The sequence below is a fragment of the Manis javanica genome, chromosome 3, assembly GCF_040802235.1.
Source record: "Manis javanica isolate MJ-LG chromosome 3, MJ_LKY, whole genome shotgun sequence".
In the NCBI taxonomy this organism is placed as follows: domain Eukaryota; kingdom Metazoa; phylum Chordata; class Mammalia; order Pholidota; family Manidae; genus Manis; species Manis javanica.
In genome coordinates, this window is record NC_133158.1 from 66,957,776 (window position 1) to 66,970,928 (window position 13,153).

The following is a 13,153-nucleotide window of genomic DNA, read 5'->3' on the forward strand; positions in this document are numbered from 1 at the left end:
CTAATATCCATACAGATATTTGTACATGAATGTTCTAGCTCTTCATTTGTAAGTCAGAAACTGCAATGAATCCAACTATCCTCCAGGTGAATATATATGATATATCCATACAATGAAATATACTGTTTAGCAACAAAAGTTAATGAACTGTTGATGCACACAACAAAGAGGATGAATCTCAATTAAAAAAAAGAAACCTGAATGAAAGAAGATAGGGAACAATAACAAAAAAGTTTATCCCGAAAGATTCCACTTACATAAAATTCTAGAAAATGAAAACGAATGTACAGTGACAGCAGATTAGTGGTTTCCTGGAGAACAGGATGAGAGGGCAAGAGGAAGGAATTAATAAAGAGCAAGAGGAAATTTGATTGTGGAGATGGTTTAACAGGTGTATACATGTGTTAAAACTTATTGCGTTGTACATTTAAAATGTGTTCAATTTATTGTAGGTCAGTCATACCTAGATAAGGCCTTTTTGTTTGTTTGCTTTTTGAAGAAACAGACATGGTGAAGATACTTGCACAACATAATATCTGCAAAAAGACTTTTATCCGGAACATACACAACGCGATGTATGTTGTGAAAGAACTTTCACAACTCAGTGATAAGACAAGCACCCCGATTTCAAAATGGGCTAAAGATTTGAACACTACCAAGATATGTAACGGGCCAGTAAGTATGCGAGAATATTCTTAACGCCACTAGTAATTAGGGAAATGAGAATTAATATCATGAGAGACCACTTCACACCCACTTCACACCCAATAATTGACTAGAATTTAAAAAGATTGAACATATCAAGGATTGGCGATAACATGGAATATCTGGAATCGGCATATACTGCTGTTGAAAATGCGAAATACTGCAACCACTTTTGATAACGAATGGGCAGTTTCTTTAGGAAATACGGAAGTAGATCTCAAGAGGTGACCACTGCTGCCATCCATGTTTGAAAGCTTCTAAAAAGAAAACGCAAGCGTCCAGACTCTCTCGCCCTGAGCGCGTCGGGGTGAGCCCCCGGCTGGCCTGGCACCAGGGGGCACGGGGAGCCCGGAGGTCGGGGAGAAGGGTGCGGGCACCGTCGCTCGCACCCCTCCAGGATCGGCACACGGGGCTACCCAGGAAGGAGGTGCGCTCTGCGCAGCCCTCGCCTTCAGGAGCGGGGACGGGTGCGTGGAGCAGAGACCGGAGCCGACCCCCAGAGCTTCCCCTGCAGCCTGGCTGCAGCCCCGGCTGTCAGTGGCCCCCTCCCGCAGTCATTCATTCCCAGAAGTAGGAAAAACAAGATGTCACGAAATAAAACTGGGAGTGCAGGCCAGGGGTTTGTGAGTCTTGTAAATTGCCTTTTAGAGACACTGAAGGCTCTTAATCAAGTATGTGGATGAAAATCAGATTCACTCAGGGTGTGTGAAAAATGGACTTGACCTAAAGGCAGGGAGACCAGTTTCAGTTGGCCACCCTATTTTATCACCAGCATAGGTCTGGCAAGCACATGCCAGGTAGCACGAAAATAGGACTGATGCCATTATTTGATTTCAACCGCTTATATCTAGAGCAGTAAACCAGTGTTGAGCGGGCAAAACCAGTGAAAACATCCCGTGATTGGGATTTGGACTTCAATTAGGGATGAGGCTTAAACCAAAAAGTTAACATTCAGACCTTTTATCAAACAGAAATTTCTCCTATTTAACACTTATAAATTATGCCGGAAAAGTATTGATGTGTGTTTTTAATGGTGCTCCAAAGAAACATTTCTTTTCTGAGCAATCAAAACTGTTATTTTACTTTAGACTCAATGCATCGTAGTTTAGAAAATCATACATACCCAAGATACATTTATTAACTAGAATAGATTTTTTAACCAGAATACTTTATATTCTGACCACAGTGGAAATTATTTTCTACAGCTGGACATACTAATACTATGCAATTTCGTGGAGGAGCTATTAGCATTACTATTAGGCTCTGAATCCTTGGGTCTTTCTCATCTGTGCCTTTGATTTGGGTGTGCTACGTCCATTCAGGCTAATTAGAACTTCATATGTCATGCAAGTGTTCAAAAATATTTCCAGACTGTTTGTAGTGCCATAGATTATAAGCAACATTAAAGTCCTTCAGTTTCCTCAAAGCTTTTAAACTTCTCTACAAACATAAGATATAGTTATTGCTTAACTTTACACTTTTTCTCAATACAAGGTAAGCTTTCTTTGTACACAAGCTTAAGTAATTCCCATTATGCTAGACCCCACGTGCACCTTCTGGAAGTTACTTGGTCTAGCCAATGGACATGTAAGAACTGGGATATTTCCAAACTTTGGTTGTGGAAGCGTTTGGAAATCTTTCACCACCAAGTAGGTGCAGGACACCTGTTTCAGGAAGGAAGGTGCTATGAAATATGAAGCGAAACCAGTAAGGCGGAGTTGCGACTACAGTTTCAGGGCTCTAAACCTTTCTTGGAGTTGGGGGTCCCTCGGGTCTCTATTCCATCACCCGCAGCTCTACACGTCTCGGATCTAGGTCTCTAGGAACCCCGCCTGAGGTTCCCAGCCCCATCCCCCAATGCCACATACTCTCTTCCCCAACAGGGAGGCCCCCGGGACATTTCTGAACACGGTCATCTGCAGTTCGCAGGAACCTGCTTTGTTGCAAATGAAGGATGCCAGATGACCTCAGCCTACAAAGTTGAGCAGCGACAGTCCTCAGCGATCTTCCAGTGAAAGAGCAGCCGGAGACGTCTGGCTTCTCCTGTCTTCCTCACCTGTTGTTACACCGGCATCATCCCGCCTTTATGTCCTCTAGACTAAGAGGAGCTCTCTAAACATTCTTGAGAGCTTTCCATGCCTTCTTTCTTTTCAGTTTTCCACTTCCAAACACCTACCTAAAAACGTGGAAAGCAGAACAGGGAACATAGTACAAAGAAGTCTCTTAAAACATCTCCTTTTCTAGGTTCTCAAGGCGTCCTCTTTAAGGAACCAGGCCCACCTCTTTCCCATTCACCTACTGGCTTTCCTTCCTGCCCATCACTCTACCTTTAAGAATATTTCCTGTTCCTTCAACCCAACTTGCACACCTCCGCCCCCCGGCCCTCCTCATTGGGCCGCCCGAGGCCCGTTCACTCTAAGATTTTCCCTCCACTCCTCCCGCCCCTCGCCTGGCGCAACGGTGTCCCGAGTTATGATTGGCTGCTATGGCAGCCTCCCTGGGGCCGGGTTGGTGGACTGAGTGGCAGGGGCGGGAGCGCGGTGCACCCAGGGTAGGCTGTTCGCGTGCAAAGAGGCGGCCGCGGGAGGGGCGGGGAAGGGCGGGGGGAGGGGGCTGGGAAAGTTGAGGCCGTGCTGCCGCCGGGTCTCCGGCCTTGAGGGCTCCGGCTCGCAGCGGCGGCGGTGGCCGCAAGAAGAGGCGGCGGGGGCGGGGGGAGAGGAGGGCCTGGGCCCGCGCTCCCCCAGCCCCAGAGGAGCAGGCGGCGGCCGCGGACGGAGATTCGCCCCGGCGGTCGGACACTCCTGCCGTCCCCGCCTGGGATCATGACCCAGGTGGGCGCCGCCGCCGCCGCCGCCGCCGCGGCCGAGACCGCGCAGCCCGCGGGTGAGTGACTGCGGGAGGGGGCCACTGACAGCCCGGGCGGGGGGGGCGGGGGCCAGGGCTGCGGGGGCGGCTCCGGGGGGCGGCTCCGGGCTCTGCTCCACCCACCCCTCCGTGCTCCCGGAGGCGAGGGCTGCGCCGAGTGCGCCTCCTTCGTGGGGACCCCTGCGTGCGGAGCCTGGAGGGGTGCGGGCGTGGGCGGTGCGCGCACCCCTCTTCTCCCTGACCTCCCGGCGTCCCGCGCTTCCTGACGCCAGGCGGGTGGGGGACTCACCCTGCGCCCAGGCCCCCCAGATGCGCGCCCGGCGGGAGAGGCTCCACGCTGCCCTGGGCGCATAAAGAGCCGGACATCCAGGTTCTTACCGGATGGCCTTTGCCTGCCGCCTTCACCTTTTCCTGTCTCCTTCATCCTGTCTTCTTTCCTTGACCTCCGAATTTCCTTCGGACCCACTGGTCAGACTCGTGCGACTTGCTTTTTAACTGTCACCCCTATGTCGGAGAGTTAGGCTTGCGTTTTCTTTTTGGAAGCCTTTATTTTCCTTTCTGAGTAGGAGCGGTGGAAGCGAACGGCAGTCTCTTGAAATCTAGATCCAAATTTCTGAAGAAATGTTTCTGGACCGATTTTCGTATTTAACATTTCGATCGTTGGATTCTCCCGCACTCATGCTCTCTGCCCCCTTACTCCTTCCTTACTCCCTCTCATCCCGCCCCCCAGACTTACACTGGGATTTGGTTCTTTGAGTTTATTAACTTTATCTGGAAACAAGAGACTACATAAACTTAGGTGTGGAATCCTACCGATAGGCTTCCAATTTACATTCTCTTGCCATTTTTACCAGTAGGTACTGGCACCTAACACCACACAAAACAAGACAGTTTTGGGTAACTTAAGTTTGTAGTAAAGAAGACAGTTGCTTACCAATAAACAAAGTGCAGATTTCTTGAATAAACCCTTGGGTGAGTAACACGGATCCTGAAACATTCACACCTGTGCTTTTTCTCTAAAAACAAGCAGGCAGGCAAGCAAGCCTGCATTTTAAAGGATCAGCGGGTTGTCATAACTCTTCCAACACCTGATGACTTTTTCCTCCCACCTAGGACACTGATTTAATGCAGTACAGTGTTGCTGTATGGGACATATCTGTTATTCCCTTTATTTATGAAGTACTCTGAGTATTTGTTACAAAATGAGCAAAATACTTTAATCATTGCACATCTGAAACCAGGAACAGTATAATGTCTCTGGGTACTTAAATAATGAATATTTAACCTCACATTTTGCTCTAAGCAATATGACTTTTGTATACATAGGTGTATATATATATAAAAGAGAAGCTTTATAGAAGTTTTTGTAGAACCTAGACATGGATGCAGCCCAGAACATTCTTTAATATGAAAGCTCTTCACTTCAGGGATCTAAGGGCAGCATAGGATTGAAATAATTATTTTCTAAGTTAGTGGTCTGTGGGACATCATGGAAATAAAATTATAATGTTGCAGACTGTGCAGTGAACCAGTCATGTGAGAGAAATTAATGGATTATTTTCCTATTTTTAGAGCTTAGCATTGTCAACAAGGGAAAAGAAACACTAAGAAAGCTGAGAATGTTTAACTCAGGTTAGAAGATAATCTTCAACAGGTAACCAGCTCAAAACTGTTGCTTATAAACAGTTAAATCAATCTTGGTCTTAACCACATCTGTCATGGCTTACCTGACATCTAGCCCAGTAGTTCTCAATCTGGATTGTACAGCCAAATCACCCTGTGTGTTTTCACATTTCAATGTCTAGGCCACTTCCCCCAGAGATTCCCTTACTATTAATGTGGGGTGAGCCTCAGCCAGAGGATATTTTTAAAAGCTTCCCAGATATTTCTGTTCAGCATGTAGAGTTGAGAACTACTTTGAGTCTAGAACAGTGTCCAAACTACTAGGGTGTGTTCCAGGCTTTTCTGAATCTATGTGTCCAATGTTTTCCCCATCGCGTTGAAACACCTGGTCCCACAAATAGGTAATTCAAATCCCTCACTTTTGTTATTGACATTGGACTTTCTCAGCATATGGATGCCCTTCCCTGTGCCCTGTGCTTCCTCTCCTCACTGACAATAGTTCTAGCTCTACTTTTTTTGTTTTTGAGAGGGCATCTCTCATATTTATTGATCAAATGGTTGTTAACAACAATAAAATTCTGTATAGGGGACTCAATGCACAATTAATCAACCCCAAGCCTAATTCTCAACAGTCTCCAATCTTCTGAAGCATAACGAACAAGTTCTTACATAGTGAATAAGTTCGTACATGGTGAACAGTGTTCTAGCTCTACTTTTATGTAGGTTTTCCTGACAGCTCTGTATCTTAGTGGTTGATTATCTTTGAACTTTTATGCCATGTATTGTTTAAAAGACTCCCTTTATGTGGATACCATGGTGGTTAACTTCTTTTATATATACATTTAATTATTCTCAAACTTAACATCAAGGAGTATTCTGGTTTTTTGACTCTTCTGCAGTGGTTTGCTTTGAGTTGATTGATTTGCTTTGGAATCGTCTTGAGTCTGCTTGCAACCATAGTTTTAGGTTTGATTCCATCCCAGATGTTTGTTGGGGTAACTTGCTCACGCTTCAACTCACACTGAATTCATGTATGGATGTCAGTTTTTTTCCACATCTTTTCCTGATTTCTTCAGGAGGTTAATTATTTTCTTTTCTATGACCCCATAATATCTTGTACTTATTTCTGTGTTGACATTAATCACATTGCCTTCTCTACCAGGCAGTGTTTGTCTGCCTTCTCTACCAAGCTGTTGCCCCAGAGCCTCCACGTTGAGCAACTCTAGGAGGTACGACTCACTTGTATTTTTTTTTAAATATCAATATATAGTTTACATGATTAAAAGTTTTGATTTCCATATAAAATATTCTACTTAAATAGTGTAAGCAACTAACAAAGCACAATTTATAAATTACATCAAGTGCTTTTTATCTTCGAACATTTTTAATGAAATGTTGATGGCTAAAAGCTAGACAATCTGCCAGTGAATGACAGTCAGAAGGGCAGCACATACAATCAGCTTGTTTCTTCCCCAGTTATTAAATGTCACAACTTCATAGTTGTCTTGCTTGTGATCCCAAAACTGGCAGACTCACTTGTATTTTTAAATACCATTGCAGCATGGCGAAGCTAGAACTCCACTGACATGGGAACTGTGTTCTCTTTGTCTTTGTAGTCCTAGGACCTAATGTAGTACTTGTCATTAGTTGGTACTCCAAAGGTTCATTGAATGTGTTAATGACTACCTGGTTATGTATTATGCAAAAATAACCATATACGTCTTTAGCATAGGTTGATATGACATTAATCAATTTTGCTATTTAGTATTGTCCTATACTTCTATTATGGATTTGTTAAGGGTTAGTGGAATTTATGTAATTATGGTTGTGTCAGACCCCTTAAACATGTAATCATCCTTCTAATATGTATGAGGATGTATACCTTGAGTCTTTTACTCTGAGCTCTAGAGGTTTATTATCCATAAAATATTTGTGGAACTCTAAGAGAAAAGCTCTTAACTATCCAATTGGATAATTTTTCTTTTTCTCATTAAATTTTCCATATGGTCACAACTGCACTTCTTCAGGAGGCCAAATCTTTTAATTAGATCAGTAGGGCATGATAAGTTGTTCCTATTAATATGCTAATACTGTGTTTTTAATTCAGTTCATCAAGTATTTATCGAGTGCTTACCATGTGCCCAACACTCTTAGGTGCTAAAGAGAATACAGAATGGTGTGGACTAAGTTCTTAAGTTTTTAGACTTTAGGTGAGGATTAGGAATACCATGTCAAGTAATTAAGGGATAGAACACAGTTTTAAAGGTAAGTATGCAAAGTCTATGATGCAGTGGTTACTACCAAGGAAAATTAAGAAAGACCAGATTTTCTTTCAATAGACATTTGTCATTCCCATATACTGAACACTGGTTCTTGAGTACTACTGATTTTTGAGGATACAAATAGGAAAGATGTGGTTTCTACCCCTTAGAAGCTTTCAGTCTAATGGGAAAACCAATAAGCATACATAGTGTAGTTGTGTTAAGACATTGTGAAATATTACTTCAGAATGTCTGGGGCTAATCTCTAGGACCAGAGAAAGTTTCAAAGAGGATAATTAGGAGTTCCCAATTAGAAGGTAGATATGAACATTCCAGGCAAAGTAACAGGTAACAGGAATAAGAAGGAGCTTTTTCTTGACTAAGGAGCTGCAAGTAGGTTGATATCAATAGAAAGTGCTGTGTTGAAGAGTGTGGACTGTAGAGTCAGACACATGTGATTGGCAAGCCTTTATTCCTGAGACTTGGGCCCTTGCAGATCTTGCCTGTGCAGGGTAACAAAAGGCTACTGGTAACTTCATTGCTAGCATTAGTACAAAAAGGTGCCACAGGGTTCTCCCAGTTTCCATCTATGCACCTTGTACCTTACTTATTGTCTGTTGCCTGGCTGCATGAGGGGCCCCAGATAGCCTTAGCTCACAATTAATGAAGCCATTATTGGGCCCCCTAGTGAAAGCATTCTCATCTTAGTTACTGTAATTTCTTAAACAGCGGATGTCTCAATGAAAGGGATAGAGAGAAGAAATGTGTCGTGTAACCATGAGGGCTACCACTTCTACCTCTTCTTCACTTGCAAGCCCAATTTCTCTTTGGTTATAAGCAATGTAAGTTGCCTTTGGCTAACTTAAGCAAAAAAGGGACATTTATGGATAGATGTTGGACAAGCTCACTGAATTAAAGGCAGCTAGAATAATGAAGCCTTCGAAGGCCAGGGAATAGCAGCTTCCAGGATCACATGGGCCCGTGGGGCTAACCTAGCCCTAGCCACCTTTCCTCCTTGTGCACAGTCTTACTGTTCAGCCCTGTGCCCACCACAGAGGTGAGCCGATGTTTGACAGTCCTGTCAGACCTCAGGAATGAAGCAGAGAAGCTCTCCACGGGAAAAGCAAGGTATTGTCAGAAGGCCCTAAATGACAAGTATTTCCTACAGAGGTCATTTGCAGTGTGGAGATCTTTTTTTGAGCTTGATGTAAAGAGTTTTAGGCATAAAAGCCAGGTAATAGCAAGTTGAAGAGTAGTTTGGAAGTGAGGAAGAAGGGATAATGAATATGAAATATTTGTGGAAGAAGCCTGATGTTTGGGAGTGAGAAACAATGGAACACGTGGAAGGAGATGCAAGGTCAGAAGAAATATAAATCATTTTTGCCTTTTAAATGGAAAAAATTGAGTAAGGATATATTTTAATGGAAAAGCCTTACTTGGGGAGGAGAAATAAATAATATATTATGAGAGAGAATAGAGATTATCTAATAAGATTATTAAGAAGTGGGAGTGATAGAGTCCCATGCAAAGGTAGAGAGTTTAGTGTTAGCTGGAAATATTAGGGAAGGTTTTAGAGGATAGCCTTGTACTGAGCTTTAAATAATTAATAAGATTTTAATAAACCCAGGAAAGTGAAAAGGTTATTTCATTGGGAAAATAGCATAGATAGAGCCAAAAATGAAGTAGCTGATAAGGAGCACAGAGAAGAACCTACCTGATTTAGAAGGGAAGGATGTATGACATGATTAGCTACATAACTCTGTTCCTATGTGTGTTGTCCTAGGTGGAAATGGATGAGTGAGACTGGCCAGTGAAGAAGGTAGTGTTAAGTATAAAGAGTTTGGATTTGAGGCAGTAGATTGCGGAAAAGAGTACTGTAGATTCTGGAGCAAGAGAGGCACATGCTGGAATATGGTGAATTGGAAAGATTACTGAGACTTTGGAGTATAAAACCATTGGAGAATGGGGAAAAGACTTGGAGCAAAGTGACTCTTAAGAGCCAGATGTGTAAAACGGACCCTAATCTAAGGTGGTAGTAACAAACAGGCAAAGATGAACATTGTGAAAATAATTGCTAGGATTTGGTGAGAACATTTGAAGATTATTTTCAGGTTTACAGCCAGGAAAAAGTTTGGTGTCATTGATAAAATGGAGAAGTTGGCAGTGGGTCCCTTAAGAGGCAAGGCACTTTGTTGCAAACAGACTTGTTAATTGGTTTTGCAGTGAAGTGTTCTGAAGAGACCTTTGCCTAACCAAAGGTTTGGAGCCAAGATCAGTGTTGAAAGGTAGCTTTATTATAAAAACATAATGGCTTTTATGCAGAAACAATTTGAAACTTTTTAAGGAGACAGCAAATAGACAAAAGCATTGAGTCTTGGAAGTCCAAGTAAGAGAGAGACAAAGATTCATGCTAGAGAAAGGTGCTGCATGATTGGAGAAGAGGAAGAGAACCTGGGAGAATTTGAAGAAAACGGAGATATGAGCAGCCTCGAATCTTGCAAAGAGGAGAAGGAAGACAGAGAAAGGCCTTTGATTTGGGTGAAAATGATCCCTGACCTTAAAGAAAGCAGTTTCCGTTGGCAGGAGCAATCAGAAGGCATACTGCCATGGGTTTAGGAGGGATTGGCCAACGAAGGAAAGTTGTGAAATTTCACAGGAATATTAGGCGAGAAACAGAGTGATAGACAGAAAAGGTATGAATTCTTGTTTAATGTGAGGAAACTTCATGTTTTGGAAGTAAACGAGAATGGTTAAGGAGGAAGTAAAGTGCTAAAGAGGAAAGAATCAAGTATAGAGTCCCTCTCTACAGGTGGGAGAGTTAGCTTTAGGATGTTCTGGTGTGCTGAAAGGACTGATGTATCCACAGAGGTTTGTTACGATAAATGTAGGGTCCAGTTAAGGAACTTATACCAGATGACTTCCATCTTCCCAGTGAATTAGTGGGTAAATGGAAGAAGGGTAACTAATGTGTATTGAGTGCTTGCCTATGTACCAGGAACTGTGCTTGATCCACTATATGTATTTTCGTTCCATCTCTTAACAGTCTCCCTAGGAGTTGTTGATAATCTCCCAGTTTTAAATGAGAGCATGCTAAGACTTCAAGGAACACTTATTTTAAAACCAAATAGCTAGTAAATGTCAGTTTTGAGATTTGATCCTAGGTCAGCTATCAAAGGTTATTCCCATTCTGCTGTACCATTCATTCACTAATATGAGGTGAAGGATATGTGGGGGCTTGGGAGGATCTATGTTAGTGATTACAGTGGCTGTGCCACAGAATTTAGGAGCTTAAAAAAATTCCTGTACCCAACTACAATAATTAGTTCCTTCAGCAACATAGTGATTAGCCACTACGTTAGATTCTCCAGAGAAGCAGAACAAAAAGGATATATATTTCAGGATGAGTCCGGAGCACTATTGAGTGCGAAAAAGTAAGGAAGTACTAAAAAATGGGGGTGGGAGGGAAGTGGGGGGCATGTGAAAGGCACACAGGAACCAACCTAAAAGAGTGCCCGGTGGCCAAAATTTTAAACAATCTGAATGATAAAATAACTATAGCATTACATTTTGACCCATAGAATAAAATAAATTTCCATGAGTCCATACTGATATAAATAAATGATTGAATGAATAAATCGGGTAGAAGAGACAAATCTCCCTTGCAGAATAATTCTAAAGAATATATTTAGGTACTCCTTTCTTTAAGAGGTGGAGATTAGTTCCCCTCTCCTTGAGTGTGGTCTAGACTCAGTACTCACTTGCAAAGAGTAGAGAATGGAAAGGGAAAAACGTAACATAGCAGTAATTACTCAACTCATATTACAGGAAATTTGGGAAGTGAAATTGGTGGGGAAGACTACTTCTTTTACAGCCTAAATCCTTCAGAATGATCTGAGTAGTTTAAGGATGTTTTATTTTTAAAATAAAAAAAAGTACTTAAGTAAAATAGGAAAATAAATATACATTCTTATTAGTGTTGAAAAACTTGCAAGGGTGTCATCTAAAGATCAGAAACATTGAGGAATTAATAAAAAATGCAAAATAAATGGGATCAGACTGATAGCAAAACCTTACAGTGTAGGGAAATTTGCAGTCCAATAGAGGATTAAAAGGGAAATGCTGGAGAGGTGAGTTTACCCAACACAATTCTGGAAAACTCCAAAGCTCAGAGACTTTGAGAAGTAGGAGAGAATTGAGGTTAGTTGTCTTGGTTGGTTTTTTCTGCTATAACAAAATGCCACAGACTGGGTGGCTTATGAACAACAGAAATTTATTTCTCACAGTTCTGGAAGTCCAAATCAGGGTGCCAGCATGGTTGGGTCCTGGTGAACGCCATCTTATGGGGTGTAGACTAACTTCTTGCTGCATCCTCACGTGGTGGAAGGGGTAAGCAAGCTCTTTGGGGCCTCTTATAAAAGCACTGCTCACATTCTTGAGGGCTCTGCCTTCATGACCAAATTGCCTCCCAAATGCCCCACCTTCTAATACCATCACTTTGGGGGTTAGGATTTCAACATAATGAATTTGGGGAAGAAGCAAACATTTAGACCATAGCAGTGGTCAAAAGGTAATTAATTACTAGACCTCAAAACAGCTGTACCAGGACAAGTTAGAATAGCTAGTTAAAGCCTGTTTACTCAGGCCAAGCTGCTAGAACATATTTGTATAAATTGGAAGTATCTCCACCATGGGCATTAGGGCCAGAGAAAGAATCAGGGTTATATCTTAGAGAATTTCTGGTTGTCACTCTGAATGTGGAGCTCCTTCCGACAGAAGTTCCCCATCTAGTTGCTTTTGATAGCCAGAAGTCTGACACTCTGCATGTACATTCATGGCAGGGAGAAGAGAGTTTCCCATATATGAAAGGAGTGGTTCTTAGTAGTGGATGCACATTAAAATCACCTAGGGAGCTTTTTTTTTTCCAAAGGTGATTTCTATAGGTCATCCAGAGTTGAGAACTGCTGGGCTGAAGAAGCCAACTTTAGCCACCAGTTCAGTTAACTGAGGCTGACTAAATGTTTAAGGAAAATCAACAGGATGAGAGAGGGACATCAAGCTGAAGAGAGGAATTGATGTTTGATGAAAACAAATTGAGTATCATAAACAAAAGATAATATTTTTTGTTAAAAATACTCAAGGATTAGAGAGAATAGAATTTTTTATAAAATAACAATGTGGTGCTATGAAAAAAATAGGAACAAGAACGTTTTTATGTGTGGCAACATGGATGGATCTAGAGGGCTTTATGGTAAGTGAAGTAAGTCAGACAGAGAAAGACAAATACAAGATTTCACTTAAATGTGGAATCTAAAAAATAAAATATGAACAAACAAAATGGAAAAAGACTGATAGACACAGAGAGCAGACTGGTAGTTGCCAAAGGGGAGGGAGGTTGGAGAGTGGGTGAAATAGGTGGAGGGGTTAAAAAAAAAAAAAGTAAGTCTTTGGAAATTGAAAATATCTCTTGAAGTAAAAACTTCAGCAGACTGAATAACAGCATGGGTGTAATATATGACTACATTAATGAACTAGAACATCAGACCAAGGAGTTCTTTGAGACTGGTACAAAAGAGCAAATAAGAAAATTATGAGCTGTTGGATATCGAAGATAGATCTAGGAGAACTAACACTCTAGAATTAAAATTCTCCTCAATTTCAGTGAGTCCTTGGCAGAGGTGAGTGGTAGGCAGTTGGTGGGT

General features: G+C 42.1%; 1 protein-coding gene across 3 annotated transcripts in view; it reads left to right on the forward strand.

Moving 5' to 3' along the window:
* The first annotated feature begins 3,320 nt into the window (after nucleotides 1–3,320).
* USF3 (upstream transcription factor family member 3) overlaps nucleotides 3,321–13,153 on the forward strand; it is a 61,102-nt gene continuing 51,269 nt past the window's right edge. For all 3 annotated transcript variants that reach the window (XM_037013086.2, XM_037013088.2, XM_037013089.2), the window contains exon 1: nucleotides 3,321–3,588. The gene's annotated coding sequence lies outside the window, so the exon portion shown is untranslated. The remainder of the gene's footprint in view (nucleotides 3,589–13,153) is intronic.